The sequence below is a fragment of the Eulemur rufifrons genome, chromosome 15, assembly GCF_041146395.1.
Source record: "Eulemur rufifrons isolate Redbay chromosome 15, OSU_ERuf_1, whole genome shotgun sequence".
In the NCBI taxonomy this organism is placed as follows: domain Eukaryota; kingdom Metazoa; phylum Chordata; class Mammalia; order Primates; family Lemuridae; genus Eulemur; species Eulemur rufifrons.
This window is the reverse complement of record NC_090997.1, coordinates 11955131-11972123: the sequence shown is the minus strand read 5'-3', so window position 1 is coordinate 11972123 and position 16993 is coordinate 11955131. Positions and strand designations below refer to the sequence as shown.

Below are 16993 nucleotides of genomic sequence, written 5' to 3'. Positions count from 1 at the left end.
GGATGGAAAATATTTTTGTTTTGTTTTGTTTTTTGAGACAGGGTCTTGCTCTGTTGCCTGGGCAAGAGTGCAGTGGTATCATCATAGCTCCCTGCAACCTTGAATTTCTGGGCTCAAGTGATCCTCCTGCCTCAGCCTCCTGAGTATTTGGGACTACAGGTGCACACCACCACGCCTGGCTAATTTTTATATTTTCTGTAGAAATAAAGTAAGTCCCCAAAGTGCTAGGATTATAGGCATAAGCCACCACACCCGGCCCAGGTGGAAAACATTTTAAAGGTATAAATACATTATACCAAATCCATGTCATGCTTTGGAAAGAAAATATTTGCATTGTGACTTTCATTTCCTCTTACATCCTGAAGACATTCCTGAGAGTCACGCTCTGGGTAACACTTTGATTGTAAGGTAATTTGAAATGCAGAACATAAATTAAATAATAATTATGAGCTGGGAATTTAGGGAATATATGACAAAAACAAAATGTGTAATGTTAAAGAGGTTTTATGTCACATTTTAAAATCTAATGCTAGCCGAAATTCTAGCTGGGGAGTTTCTAACTGTAATGAAGAAAATATGTCTAAATTATTCATTTACATTAAGATTTCAGTCTATCTCTCTGTATATCCAAAGTGCACATTTTGGGAAAACAAGTTAGACAATTTTCTAACATCGGATGCAGACTTTTTCAGTCATCTTGACTATAGTTCATGCATAATTCTCTTTGTGAGTGTTGGTGGGGAGAGATCAGTAAAAAGACCTCTGCATGACTTGTGTTAAGTGCTTAATTGATTACGTGTTTAAATTAACCTTAAAACTTGACAGTACAAATAAAAAAGAATGTACAGTAATATATTAGTACTCATAAAATACGGAAAAAGGTAAGCAAATTTTCTCTAGTATGCATGAGGTATTTTATATGACAGAATATCTATTTTACATTTCTAAGTAAGTTAAGGTTCTCCTTGTGCCACTTTTGCAAACATTGTGGTTACCCAAATATCATTTTTCTTTGTATTATTCTCCTTTGACATTTACTGTCAGATTTTTTTTATCTACATCATACATGCTGTAACAAAAAATAAATTCTAGGTATATCATGGAACATATAAAATCAGACTTATAGAGAGAAACAAGAATATAGTTTTAAAATTTAAAAATAAAAAAAAGCTGGCTGGGTGAGGTGTAAATTTAAAGGTGCAAATACATGATACCAAATTCATGTCATGCTCTGGATACAGGATACTCCTGTGATCCTAGCACTTTAGGAGGCCGAGGCAGGAGGATCACTTGAGCTCAGGAGTTCCAGACCAGCCTGAGCAAGAGCAAGACCCCCGTCTCTACTAAAAGTAGAAAAACTAGCCAGGCATGGCGGTGTGTGCCTATAGTACCAGCTACTGGGGAGGCTGAGGCAGGAGGATCGCTTGAGCCCAGGAGTTTGAGGTTGCAGTGAGCTAGGCTGATGCTGATGCTCACTGCACTTTAGCCTGGGTGACAGAGCAAGACCCTGTCTCTCAAAAAAAAAAAAGCCATCTTGAGGCCTTGGGTAGAAGTCGCTCCAAGCATATCCAGTTGTAAATCTTCATCTTTTAAGTGTGATCACACGTACAGAACAGGGCTTGGAGTTTCACGGATTTCTCCAACCCAAAATTCTCACAGATCTGAAGAATGAGAATATAAACAGGAAATAAGAATAAACTGGCCTATTTCTAAATATATTTATTTGCACTTCTAGTAAATATCAGAGTTAAATGAAATCTAAATATAGCAGCATTCACTTATTTTAAATCCAAGAAAAAAAACTTTCCAATCAAGATCACACAATTGGCCGGGCATTGTGGTTCATGCCTGTAAATCCCATACTGTGGGAGGCAGGAGGATCACTTGAGATCAGCCTGGGCAACACAGTGAGACCCCGTCTCTGCAAACACAGAGAGAGACAGCCACATACACACACACACACACACAATCAAAAACAACTTTTCTTCTCAGTAATCAAGTTTTAAAAATCTGATTTTTTGTAGGTGGATAACGATCTCTAAGTCTCTATACAGGGAAAGAATTACTTCTAAAGTTGAAGACATGGCCGGGTGCAGTGCCTCATGCCTGTAATCCTGGCACTCTGGGAGGCCGAGGCGGGAGGATCACTCAAGGTCAGGAGTTCGAGACCAGCCTGAGCAAGAGCGAGACCCCATCTCTACTAAAAAAAAAAAAAAATAGAAAGAAATGATTTGGACAGCTAAAATATATATGTATATGTATGTATATATATAGAAAAAATTAGCTGGGCATGGTAGCGTATGCCTGTAGTCCCAGCTACTCCGGAGGCTGAGGCAGGAGGATCGCTTGAGCCCAGGAGTTTGAGGTTGCTGTGAGCTAGGCTGATGCCATGGCACTCTAGCCTGGGCAACAGAGCGAGACTCTGTCTCAAAAAAAAAATAAAAATAAATAAAGTTGAAGACATTTCTCCACATTAAAAAAAAAATCTAATATTCTACCTCCCAGGTTAATTCCAGTTTATACAACTAAAACTTGCTCTGGAAAACTTTCTTTGATATTAATTCTAACTTCATATATAATCAAAATATCTTTAATTGCCAAGTACAAGTATAGAGATTTTAAATTTAATCTCTCAAATAGCATCTAGGTTTCTTCAGTTCAACTAAGCATTGAGAAATGATTTCTACAAAGAGTAAATTACAAACTAAGTTGTTTTACATTCATAAAACTTTCATATATATTGCACTAAAGCTAAGCTTATTTAACAACTATGGGATTTTTTTTTTTAATTCAGGGGAATACCTTAGGTTAGGGTTTTAAAACTTATTGCTAAAAATCCACTGATAAGGGGTAGCTATTACACTGCAAAATATTTTCTAAGGAGTGTTGAATACCAATTCTAAAATAAAAACTTAACCAACCAAGAAACCAGGTAAACAGACTGATTTATCTTTTTTTTCCTTTACAGAAGTAATCAAGATTTACCTTTTAAGAAAAATTACAATAAAAGGAATCATATACAAAATTCACTATAGGCAACTTTTAAAGATGGTCGACTTTAATACATATAATAGCAATCACAATACTCCTTAGTAATGTTCAAAATATTTACAGTCTGCCTAACAAATTTTGAAATTTTCTCCCCTATTACACTTACCACCAGATTTTGAAATTCTTCATCTCCCCAAACTAGGCCTACTACTCCTAAGTAGTGGGGAAGGTTGGTTCTCAGTGCATGAGGTGGAAAACTCAACAGTTCTTGCAGCCATCCATGAGGAATTCCTGCACTACCTCAAACAGTTCAATGAGCAACAGTGCTCAAGTGCTGTGGGTCAGCACCAGTGAACTCAAGAATCCACAAGAAGAATGTTTCATGATCTTTTCCTACTGTTGCCTACCATGACTAATCTTTCTTGTAGAGTGAAAAAGAAAAATAATTCCTTTTGATGTTATTTCATTGCCCACAACTTAGTAAATATCCCTTACATTCATCCTACATATGGCCTTTAAAGAATGTTTCTTTAAAATGAATCACACCTTACACACTTCAAATAGTACTTCCCCCTCACATCTGTACCCTAATTACTGTGCTTACAGTGACAACACTCCAAGCAAGGGAACAACCTGATATACACCTGTATAATGTTTAATTAAGGTCCCAAGTGTCCTCCCTTTTCCGATTGGGATCTTTTAAAGTGAAAGCTACGACTCAATCTCCGATTGCTAGTAAATATATGCTAAAATATGAGGGATAGCTAAAACGGCCCCCACGTTTGACTTACTACACTATGCAAATAAAAACTGAATTATCTGTAAAAGGGCAAAATAACTGCTTTGGCCTAAAATTTAGTTTGACTATGAACTTAAAAAAGGTTTTTGGTCGCAATTTTTATTTATCATTAAAAAGCACTACTTTTCCCTTATTCCTCCTATTGAAGCAAAGGTCATTCAATTCTAATTTGTAAGACCTCAAAATGTTTAGCTAGCAGTCATTTGTAGATTAATTTTTTGCTTCTAGATATAAGGCCTTAAGATGTAAATTTATACGAGTTTAATACTAATGGCCAAATGTACGATGCACAATCTATATTATATATTCAAATACCAGCTCTGTCCCTTAGTAACGTAACCTTAGGCAAGTTATTTATCCCTTGTAAACCTGTTTCATAATCTATAAAATGGAGATAAAATCTACCCTATAGGTTTGTTGTGAGAATTTAATAATACTGTCATGTGCTGCATAATGTTTTGGTCAACAGTAAACCACATATACTACAATGGTCCGATAAGATAATGGAGCTGAAAAATTCTCAACATCGTAGTGCATTAGTCATGTGTTTGCGGTGATGCTGGTACAATAAGCCTATTGCACTGCCAGTTGTATAAAAGTATAGCATATACAATTATGTACAGTATATAATGCTTGATAATGATAATAAACAACTATGTTACTAGCTTACGTATTTACTATACTATGCTTTTTATTTTTATTTTTTTTGAGACAGGGTCTCACTCTGTCACCCAGACTGGAATGCTGTGGCCTCATCATAGGTGCAACCTCCAACTCCTGGGCTCAAGTGATCCTCCTGTCTCAGCCTCCCAAGTAGCTGGGACTACAGGCATGTGCCACCACACCCGACTAATCTATTTTTTGTAGGGGTAGAAGGTTTCACTCTTGCTCAGCCTAGTCTCAAACTCCTGGTCTCAAGCAGTCCTCCTGCCTTGGCCTCCCAAAGTGCTAGGATTACAGGAGTGAGCCACCACCACTCCTGGCCTTTAGAATGTACTCCTATTTATAAAGTTAAATGTAAAACAGCCTCAGGCAGGCCCTTCAGGAGGTTATCACAGGACATGACAGCTCTACATGTGTTACTGCCCCTTAAGGCCTTCTAGTGGGATGAGATGTGGAGGTGGAAGACAGTGATATTGATGATCCTGAACCTATGTAGGCCTAGACTAGTGTGTGTCTTTGTTTTTAACAAAAAAGTAAAAAAAAAAAAATTAAATTTTAAAAACAGAAAAAATCTTATAAATATTTTTGTATTATTTTAAGCTAAGTGTTATTACAAAAGGGTCAAAAACTTTAAAAATATTAAAAAGTTTATAAAGTAAAAATGTTACAACAAACTAAGGTTAACTTATTCAGGAAAGGATTTTATAAATGTAGCGTAGCTTAAGTGTACAGTGTTTATAAAGTCCACGGTACTGTGCAGTAATGTCCTAGGCCTTCACATTCACTCACCACTCACTGACTCACTCAGAGCAACTTCCAGTCCGGCAAGTTCTATTCATAAGTGCCCTAGAGAGGTATACCATTTTTATCTTTTATATCGTATTTTTACTGTACCTTTTCAGTGTTCAGATATGTTTAGATACACAAACACTTACCATCGTATTACAGTTGCCTACAGCGTTCAGTACAGTAACATGCTGTACAGGTTTGTTGCCTAGGAACAGTAGTCTGCACCGTGTAGCCTAGATGTAGTAGGCTATACATACCAGGTTTGTGCAAATACGCTCGGTGTTCAATTTCTCAGAATGTATCCCTGTCACTAAGCAATGCATGACTGTATTTATTAAACACCCATGGGGTCTGAAACAAAGTAAAGGTTTAACATATTTTTTCTCTTTCCTCCCATTTTCTTCCTTGTCAAAACGTTTCAATTACAGGCCAGGACATAAAATTTAATTTCTTATGATACAAGGAAGTATCCTGGATTTTGGTTGAACTAAGTAATTTCTAGAAAGGCAATACCTTCCATACCTAATTCCTTCACATTCTCACATTCATGGCTTTAATTTCAGATGTGTTTAACGTGTTTGCAAGATAGAGAGCCAAAGAAGCCACAAAAACAGAAAATGTTCAATTTTACAACTTTATTAAAAAGGAATTTATAATTAAAGAAATCAAACTTTATAAATTAAAGTTGATTAGGATTAAGGGAATCTGGATATAAGAAGATCTAAAAGTTCAGTGAGGTCTCAGGATCTTCCCTGAATAGGAAACACATATGAGGTAGGGAAGGAAAAAAAAACAGAACAAAGCCCCCAGCTGATTCTCCCCAGGACCCCTACCTTCCCAGACACATACACCGACAGCCCTGAGCTCACTCACCTGCACTGCAAATGGGCAAACCACCCCCAGCACAGCCGCGTCCTGGGCTTCCTCACCCTCCAGCCAAGTACCACTTACAAGGTTTCCGCCTCAGGGCTTTCCTTTAAAGTCCACCGTTCCTTTTCTGCCAGCTCTTACTCCTGCACATCCATTTAACTCTCCCCACCCCCCACCTTTCTACCAGCTCCCTCACTCACAATGCTTTCCATTTCCACTACAGAACATTATTCATCAAGACAGAACCATGCCCTGCAGAGGCATCAGGTGTTGCCTCACTGCAGCTAAGCACATTTATTTTGCCCATTCCCGCCCCCCACCGTCCAATACATTCCAGATTTGCTCCTCTCCTCTTAAACTCAAGACCTTTTGCCTCTGCCCCTGACAAATGACCCTGCTGCCCTCTCAGTGAAGACTGTAGAGATTTATTTTGAATCCCATCATTTATCTTATTCTCCTTTTCTCTAATTTCACTTTACTGTTATTTATTCTGTAGCCAATTGGAGAGCAGAGGAACCTCATGAAAAAGTGAATGATAGCAGATTCAAAGAGGAAAGATAGGGGAAAAGAAATTAAGGGAAGTGCTACATACTTTCACTTGGCATTATCTGAATCTTTGAAACATGATTTTCTCAACACTTATTTCTCTCTCTCCATAATCTGATTTTTTCCTCATTGCTTGCAGAGATTAGAATGTCAAATGCTAACAGCTGCCACATTCAATGGTCTTTTGATTCTTCTTCTCACAGATCCCTCTCATAGTATAAGGCATTGCTGATCTCTACCTAGCTCAAAAAACTGTTTTCCTTTTGATTCCCATCAGGCTACTCTACCTAGGTTCTCTATGTTTACTGAGTGCCCAGCTTGTTTTAAATGCAGCACTAAAGGCTTAGACTGTATCAGTAAACATGGAAACAAATAATGTAATTATCACGGGTCCCATTTCAGAACCTCTGTGCCTACGGGTGACTGTTGTGCACACTCAAGTTTGGTCCAGTAAGTGGGGATATTTTCTCTTTAGTTTCAGTAATCTGAGATTTGACTTCTAAAGCAACTTTCTTCTATAGAAAATATAGTACAGTGCAAATAGTCCAAGGGAGTATGCAAAGAACATCTGTACCTGCCACAAATGTTTAAATGTTTACGATGTTAATTCCTCTTTACTGTGGTAAAATATACATATTTTAACCATTAAGTGTACAGTTCAGTGGCATTAAGTGCATTCACATTGTCGTGCAACTGTCACCACTATCTAGCTCTAGAACTTTTTCATCTTCCCAAATTGAAACTCTGTACCCATTCACTCATACTAAAACGATAATTATTGTCATGGTTAAATTCATGGCTCCACCCCATTTTCTTCTCTTGCTTTCCCACCCAGCTAACATTCCAAGGTTCATCACTGAAATCACCCCTTACAACCACCTTCGGTTCTTGTCACCCCTGCAGTGCAAAACTACAATCCTGGCTGAACTTGATCACCTATCTGCTCTTTGCTGCCCTGCTAACAGCTAAATGTTTCTGGCAGAAAAACCACACAACTAGCTTAGCTGATTAGTCTCACCTAAATTCATGGCCCCAGCCCCAGCCTCAGCCCCAGCCAGGCATTCAACAATCCCCAGCAATCCTACCTTGTCTCCCACTGAGTCCTTGTCCTGCTGCCCAAGGTGAAGTGTCCATCTCTCCTGAAACCGTTCACTACCTTTACGTAAAGTTCCTGGCCCTGCCTCAGACTTCACTGAGCAAACAGAAGCCATCAGAATGTAAAGCCCTATATTCTACCCACAATTTGTAAAGCTCCTTGCACTTATGCCCATATTCTGTCTTCTCTTCTGCTACAACTGCAAGTTTTCCTGCTCCCACCAAAGTCTTGAATTCCTTTTCGCCTTCTCAAGAATTCTGTTCCCCTGGTAGTCTTATGTTTCTTCTGGATGAGTCTCTCCCTCTTTATTAGATATTCTGATTAGCCTACTTGAAAATGTTCATCTATCTCCCATAGTTTTTTAAAAAAAAAAAAAAAAAAAAAAAAAGCCCTCTTCTTTGACCCCATCTCTCTCTCCAGCCACTACTGGGCTGTTTCTCTCTTCACTTTCCAGCAAAACTTCCCTAACAAGCTACCTACATTCACCTCACTTCCCATTCTCTCTCCAGCGCATTCCAATCTGGCTTCCATCCTCATAAGCCCTTGAAACTACTTGCCAAAACAGTCACCTCACGTTGCTAAACCCCAATGGACATTTCTCTATTCTCACTGTTTAACTTCTAGGCAGCACTTGACAGAGGTGACCCTCTTTCTTGAACAGGACAAAATAGTCACTCTCACACTTTAGTGGCTAAGCCTTTTCAGTCTCCTTTGGCCAAACTGTAGCCATTGGAAGTGTTTTAGGGTTTGATCTTCAGGCCTCTAGGATCACAAATCTCAGCCAGTTCCATGAGATACCATCTGTATGCTGCTGACTCCCAAAATCTATGTCCAGTCTAGACCACTCCTCTCTCTCAGCCCAACTGGAATATCCACTGCCTACTTACTCTCTACTTGGATTTCTAACAAACATTAAAAAAAAAATAACAGCTTCCACATCAAACTCTTCTTACTCACCCCTCCCCACCTGTTTCTTTTCCAGTCTTCTCCAACCAGCAAATGAGACCATTAGCCACCCAAGGCTTGGGCCAGAAACCTGAAGGCACCCTTGATTCCTCCATCTCCCTCCACAGCCAACCCACTAAGCAAATCTTTCTTGTTCCACCTCCAAAATATACCTGAAACCTGCCATCTACTCTTCTCCATCTCACTGCCACTCTGCTTGCCTAAGATACTATCAATCTTGGGCCGACTATTGCAACAGCATCCTAACTTCCCTCTGCTTCCTCTTACTGTGTAGCCAGTGATCTTTAAAAACAAAAATATATCACTGCCCTAATTAAAACCCTTCTAACTGCCATTAGAATAAAATCTAAATATCCTCCTAAGACCTAATACAAGAGGCCACGTGGAACTCCATCTCATTCCGTTCTCCCCTTGCTCACAGGAGCCTTCTCTCCATTCTAACACCCAGCCTTCCAGGTCTTTGCACTTGTTCCCAGGCCAGGAATGTATTCCCAGCTTTTCACATGGCTAAGCACAAGCTCATGTTGCAAGCTCAACTCAAATGTCACCTCTTCACAGAGACTCTCCTTGACCCTTATTAGCCAAGATAGTCATTCCCAACACACTCTTTTAGATCCACCAGCCACTTATAAATTTTCTTAATCTATCATTCACTTGATTATTTGTGCTTACTTATCTTCTATCTTCCCGACTATACTGTAAATTCCCTAAGTGTAGAGATCTGTCTTGAAATCCACTAACGGTTACTTTAAAATAAAGAGGCTACTCTTTCCCTTTAAGCAGGTTTATTTTAGATTTTCCCTCATTTCAAGCTCTATTGGATTTTAGTTAAGATTAGAATTACTTTGGCATTTACCATGAAAAATAAGGGGACAAAAATCACAAGAGACATTTCAAAAACTGGAACCTACTCCACCCATCTAGTGGTGTCTAGACTGGACAGAGATTGCACACCGACACTCAACAGATGCTGCTTACAAAATTTTCCAAATGTGAAAGGAAAGAGAAGTGTGGACATATGCAAAGATGGTATCATTCTGACAAGAGCATCAAAAACCTAAGTTGTTTTTTGGTTTTGTTTTTTGACAGGGTCTCATTGTCACCCAGGCTAGAATGCAGTGGTGCAATAATAGCTCACTACAGCCTCAAATTCCTGGGCTCAAGCCATCCTCCCGCCTTGGTCTCCCAAAATGCTGGGATTACAGGCATGAGCCACTGCACCCAACCAAAAACCTAAGTTTTTAACCATTCCCCCTAGCAATTACTAGAAGAATAAAGTAGCAGCACAAAATAAGTAAAATACATGATTCTCGCTCCAGAGAAGTTAATGATTTCATCACTGACTTGGTTCTCATTTTAGTCAGGTCATCTATTCATTACTCTAGATGTTTCTTCCTCACCTTCTGTGTTTTTATTCATATTCTGTTCTTATAAGGTTTCATATTTAGGATAACTTGCCCCTCCTACTTCCCCAAACCCAAAAGATATGTCCACAACTCAAAATTCTGGAAACAATCCTTTCTTGCAAGGATTTATCTCCAGGTCTTTACTTCAGGGTCTTTTCTACCCTGTTCTTAATTTCTGTATCAATCCTGGATTCAATTCTATTTTTGTCACACAGCTGTCCTGACTAAATTAGATGGCCTGGCTAGACGACCTAGAAGCCTGTATGTTATATAACTTCTCACTACAATGAGACAATATACTTTTTACAACGTAATGAGATTGTAAAGTCTCGGGACACCTAAGCCTTCTTTCTGTAAGAAAATAATTTCAATAATTTCATAAATGGCAACTAGAAGGGGAAAAATAAAAATGAGAATGGGCTGAGCGCAGTGGTTTACAACGGTAATCTCAGCACTTTGGGAGGCCAGGGCAGAAGCATCACTTGAGGTCAGGAGCTCAAGACCAACCCGAGCAAAATAGGGAGACCATGTTTTTACAAAACAACAGAAAAGAATAGGCCAGGCACAGTAGCTCACATCAGTAAAAACAAACAAACAAAAAAGCACGCTTTGGGTGGGAGGATAGCTTGAGCCCAGGACTTCAAATTTGGGTGGGAGGATAGCTTGAGCCCAGGACTTCAAAACCAGCCTCGGCAACATAGTAAGACCCATCTCTACAAAAATATAAAAAAATTAGCTGGGCACGATGGCTTGCATCTGTAGTCCCAGCTACTCGGGAGGCTGAGGCAGAAGGATTGCTTGAGCCCAGGAGTTTGAGGCTGCAGTGAGCTATGATCACACCACCGAACTCTAGCCTGGGTGATAGGGTGAGACCTTGTCTCAAAAAAAAAAAAAAAAAAAAAAAATCAAACAAAAGGAAAAAAAATAGTGAGCAATAAAACTGTGCTAAAATTCAAAGTTATATGGACTTCAATTCTCATGTTCCAATTTTTAAAAAAAGCCAGCAGCACAGTGCATAGTGTAGCAGGAGATATTCCAAATATGCCTGTATCACACCAGAATCACCTAGAGAACTTTGGAATATCACAAACTCTTAGATATTCAGATTGGGGGGGGGGGGTGGACCAGAATTTCAATATTGAAGGGGATTAGGGACATCAAGAGTTGGAAGTCACAGGTTAAAACTGAGATTGCCTAACACATTATTAAAGGACCCCAAGCAAATAATGAAGAGGTGACGTGACAAACCTATATTTAAAAGCATCTCCCCAGCTGATTCTGATACTCAGATTTAGAACCATAGGCGTAAAGCTCAGAACACAGCTTTTGGGATCTAATGTCAATTTTTTACCACTTAAAGCTGCAAGACCTTGAATAAGTAGTGTATTTTCATGAACATTAGTTCCTTCCCTGGTAAAAAAGATAATAAAATCAATACTGCAGGGCTGATATGATAAATGGTAATTACATAAAGCACCAAGCACAGCTCCCAGCATACAGCAGGTGCTCAAGGTATGGTCTTATTAAACGATCTGAAATATTCACTATATTATGTTCATAAACACAAAGATACACCTACTGGTGTCACTGTTACTTTTATCCACTAGAAATTAACTATTTACTTTCCATCTCTGTGGATGCCTGGAGAGATCAGAGCTTTACAGACTTTTCCCTTTCTCTTTTCGGTAACAATGTAAAACAAAGTTAACCCCTCCCCATCTCTAATACAGAGCTATTACCCGACAGATAAATACTTATATGGATGCTTTTAAGAAAACACAATATAGTTACCCTTTTTAGAAAGGTAAAGGAAATGTCTCCGAGTATTTTAAAGCGTGTTTAACTTTTCAGATCAAAGTTCTAAAAAACTGTTTTAATTTACTAACATTTGAAATAATATGAAGGCCAACAAGAAGTTTCAAATCACTGGAACCCATTACCTTCCCACAATCTGACTAGGTAAATGCCTCTCCGGCATTGTTTCACAATACAACTAAAAACCTTAAACGTGGAATACCTACACAGAACCACGTTTACCGGAAGGCAGACAGACACTGTCCTCGACTCAATTTTGTGACCAAAATTTTAACTCTACTCTCAATAATAACTGGAAGATATTATTGATAATAATAATGCCGGGTCAGGGAAGACAAAGCCATCCACTCTCAGGTCGCAGGAGAAATGATGTCAGGAGATGCTCACCTCCAATTTTGACCAGGGGGATGCGGGGTCAGGGAGGGGACCCATCAGCCGCGAGGCCCGACCCCCGGCCCACGTCTTCCCCCCCACCGAAAACAGTGTGAAGGAGCAAGACGCCAGGCCCAGGCCCTTTCTGCTCCGAGCCGACGGCCTCGTCTTTAGGGTCTAGGCGGGTGGGGAGGGAAAAGGCTGGGCGGCCCAGGCCCCATCTACAGAATTCAGCACCCCGCGCGCGGCTCCCCCTCGCCCCAGGCCCCGCTGCACCGCGGCCCGCGAGGCGTCCACCGAGGGCGCCGCCCGCGCCGCGAGGGAAGATGGCGCCCGCCGAGCAACTGCGCCACCAGCCCTGGCGGCGGGCCAGGCCCAGCGCCATCTTAGCGCCTTCCAACCGCAACACCCCCCCCACCCGCCCAAGATTCCGCATTCGGGGCGACTCAAGGAGGAGGGGGGCGCGAACGGCGTCAGGCCAGCGCATTCTCGGCGAAAAAAGTGCCGCCACAGCGCCCGTCTCTTCCGGCCGGCCCAGCGGACAGCGCGGGCTTCGCAAGAGGCGCCCGGCTGGGCCGCGGGTCCTCCGCGAAGCGCTGGGGCTCGGCCGACCCCGGCCGCGGATCCTCGGCGGTGCGTCGGGAAGGCAGCAAGGCGGCTGGGAAGGGGCAGTGCCGCGGGCAGGTGTGCGCCGCCGCCGCCGCAGGCTCGGGCCGGGGCCAGAGCGGGAACCCGGCCGGGAGGGCCGCCGGGCGGCCGGCCCCGAGCTCTCCTCACCGCAGCCGCCCGAAGATGCGGCGCGAAGGAAGAAGCCAGGATGAAAAATAAACCCTGTCCTCGCCGCCTCCCTCCCCACCCTGTCCCCTCCCCCTCCGACACGGGGTCCATTTTGCCGAGAAGAAAGAAAATGAGATTCACACCCTAGAGCTTGCGAGAGAGAAAAGAAACGAGGGGGGGAAAACAGAGGGGAGGAGATTGGAAAAGCTTATTTTTCTTCCTCGCCCGCCGTCACTCCGGGCCCTCCCTGCCCCCAGCTTGCTGCCCCGCCGCGCCGTCCTCCCCTCTCCGAGCCCCGCTCCCTCCTTCCCGGCTCCCGGCGGCTCCGGGGGGCGGAAAACACACTCACACTCGCGCGCACAACTAATTTTAAACCGGCTCAATCAATGAGTCATTAAAAGGCTTCCCTCCCCTCCCCTCCCCACCACCAACCGCCACGCCACCCCCCTTCCCGGGCTCTCCCTCTCCCCGCTCCAGAAATTTGCATCCGCGGAAAAGAAAAAAAAAAAAAAAAAGAAAGGCGCCGGGGCCCCCACCCCGCCGAGGCGCCCCCGGCCTGGCCCCGCCGCAGTCACTGAACTTGGTCTTCCCGGGGCCCCGGCGGCGCTAGGAAAGGCATAAACACTCGATTCCCCTTTTCTCCGTGTCCATTAAACATCCACCCACCACCACCATCACCCACCCACAAACCCACCCCCCCCAAAAAAAAACACAGCCTTAGCCAATAGCTCTCTGGGCTGAAACCTAATATCCTGGTTTTGGCAACTCGGTGTTTAATTTGCTCCTCTTTCTTTTCTGTCCGTCTGGAGATAGATCTCCAGCCCCCCCCGCCCCGGCTTTTCCCCTCCCCGAAGGAAAGAGGCAGAGGAAGGAGGTTGTGTGTTTTTTTTTTCTCCTTGAAATTTTTATCACAAAATTATAATACACTCAAAGGGAAACTCACCGTCATGAAAAAGCAGTGCCTTGTCAACGGGGTTTCTGCGCCATCGCACCAGGGGCGGCGGCGGCGGCGGCGGGCGCGGGGCGCGGGGCGCGGGCGCGGGAGCTCCCGGCCGAGCGGCGCCGGCCACACGCGCTCCGCTCTCTCTCTCGCTCACCCCCGCGCCGGGCGGCGGGCGCCCGCTCCCCGCGCCCGCCCGGCCTTCATGCTCTGCGCCCGGGCAAACCGCTCGCCTGCTCGTCTACCTCCAAACTTCGGTTCTCGCCTGGCAAAAAATGTGGAGATTAGGATTTTAATTAAAAAAAAATTCTTTTTTTTTTTTTTTTTTAAATCAAGCTTCAAGGATGTTAATTCCTGTTTCCTTTGGTATTCTTTTTAACTTCAGAAATGTATTGGTTTGTTCAAGAAACGGGTTTATTTGGCTCTTTTTTTTTTTTTATTAAGATCTACAAGATGCTTGCTAATTCTCCGCAGGCGCCCTGCACACACACACACACACACACACACACTCACACACACTTCTCCACTTTTAGCTTGACACGGGTGGGGAAGAGGTTAAAGACCAAAAATTTAAAAAAAAAATTGAAAACCACGATATTTGTTTAGAACTCTAATTAGAGAAAGTCTCAGTAAATACTTTTTTGCATATGCTTTTTAAAAACCAAACCCGCTTTTAACTTAGTTATTTGGCAAACAATTGGTTTCCTTCTAACTTTTAAATGTACTAAGCTTTCCTTTGCAATATCCTTTTTTCCATTCCACAATGCCATGAAACCTGTAAGTCAATATTAAAAAGGAAAACAAAACAAAACTTTAGCTACTACAATGAAGGTGAAGAGCTGAGTAAATCACTCTCAAAACATTCATTTCCTACTGCCTTCTCTTTATGTATCTTTTATCTCCATATTTATGGAATTTTTATTACATAATCCCCATTCTTAAAAAGAGAGCTACCAAACCTTTTAACACTCTTTGGGGTCCAAGTATAATTACCACCCGTTTTAAATCTCAAATCTCAATTTGTTGAGACTCTCTATAAACTAGTACCCAAAGTGTTTAAATTATGGTAGTATGGAGAAGGAATGTGTGCTTTTGTAGTCTAGGTTAAATACAAGTGCCCACAAACTGTAGTGGGGGGGGGGGTGTTGTCTTTTATTTTAAATAAACATCAAGAATAGGTAAAAGATAAATTGTACAAGAATGTAATTCAAGTTTAAGAAAATACGTATGTAAGCTTCAGAAATGTTCTAAATTTTTTAAAAATTCGTTTGTAATGTGTATAGCAATGGTATCCTGCTGAAAACAAATGCTCAAATCCGTGTCCCCCAGATATTTGGTAAATTCTAAATAAAATTATCCCTATATTTAAATTATTTGGGTGAAATTATTGTTTGGTTTGTATATCCCCTTAGCATTAAAAAACTTAATGGTAGTGCACCTTTCTTGCTCATATAAGGATACTATAACTAGACTATATTGTACCAAATAAATGTGTCAAGCCTGGCATACAATGTTGTCATATTCAATATAGAAAATCTTTTTAAAAACAAACCATATCTTGTTCTGATACTGTCACTCTGTCATTTGTAACCAATGTTTTGTATTTAAATATTCCTTAAAAATACATTCAGTGATTTAGTATCCCATAGTATCATCAAGGTGTTTTCTCAGACATTTTGCTTCAAATGCAGCCAAGGCCTTCCTGGAACAGTAGTCTTTGCATAAATTAGCATATTTCTCTACACTCAATGGTTGGACCAACCAGTTTTCTAATTGGCTTGGGAAATTTTTAAACACCTTTTAAAGTGCCTTTGGATTGGCTGGAACTTAATTATAATACCCACTCCGAAGAATTACATTTCAAAAGCGTCCATGGATTATTCATTGCAATTAGGGCCCACCAAGCAAGTTTTATAGCTGTTGCTCCACAGCTCCAATGAAATATTAATGGATTTCAGAAAGATCTTTCCAAGTTGGCCAAAACCACAAGGAAATACGAAATCTGACTTTAAAAGATGACCTAACAAAGCTGAATTTATATATTCATGAGTCTAGGACATTGCAGGCTTTTTTAGAGAATGCCCAAATATAAGAACATTGACATTTATTGAGGGCTTACTAAGTGGCTCCAGGCATTATGCTAGATACTTATATGTATTGTCACAGGAACCTTCACTCAAACCCGTAGGATAAGCTTTAATTATCTTGATTTTGCAGATGAGGCTCCCAGTGTTTTCAGCAATTTGCCTGGAGTTATCAGTCTAATAAGGACAGATGGGAGAACCAGGTCTGGTTGACTACAAAAGTTGCCTTCTGTCAGGCTTGAAACGGATCTTGGGAACAAGCAGTCCTTGCTGTTTCAATGTAAACATTAGAGTCCAGTGGTGTGGCATAGACAAAGGGGACAACCCTCTAATTAGTGAAGACCTACTTTGAGAATGCCAGTTTTCCAATCTAATTTTAAATCTGGGGGAGGGGGTTGCAAAATACTGGGACTGCAATGGGAGAATCTCAGATTTGCCATGAACCACTAAAATTGTAATCATTTAATAACATGCCAAAACAAAAAACAGCTTCTTAAATTTTCCCCCATATGACAACAAAACAACATTTTAAATAAGGGATATGCCTTTATATGTAAAATTTTAAATTATGATTTACAGAGACAGGATTTTGGTATGTGAATGTAAGATTAGGAAATGTTTAAGAGAAAAGTTCTTAAAATGGTGTTACTGTATGCAAATAACTTTAATTGTATTGTCTGCAACTTAATTATATGCAATTAAATGGTCACTCCTATGATTCCCATTCCTGTATGTGACCTAGAAAGAAGGGCAATTGGACAAAGATAAAAAGGGATGTAATTATAGCTGAAATGTTCTAGCGTGTGTTTGGCCTCCAAATAAACAAGCCCAATGTCCATGTAACAATTAAAAGTGAAAGAGGTTTTTTTTCCCCTTGGT

At 41.3% G+C, this 16993-nt stretch overlaps 1 protein-coding gene and 1 pseudogene across 1 annotated transcript in view; both read right to left on the bottom strand.

Annotated features, from left to right (window-relative positions):
* BICRAL (BICRA like chromatin remodeling complex associated protein) overlaps positions 1-14087 on the bottom strand; it is a 73158-nt gene extending 59071 nt beyond the window's left edge. The window contains exon 1 of the mRNA XM_069488313.1: positions 14034-14087. The gene's annotated coding sequence lies outside the window, so the exon portion shown is untranslated. The remainder of the gene's footprint in view (positions 1-14033) is intronic.
* Positions 12544-13218, bottom strand: LOC138395933 (uncharacterized; annotated as a pseudogene).
* Positions 14088-16993: the final 2906 nt, after the last annotated feature.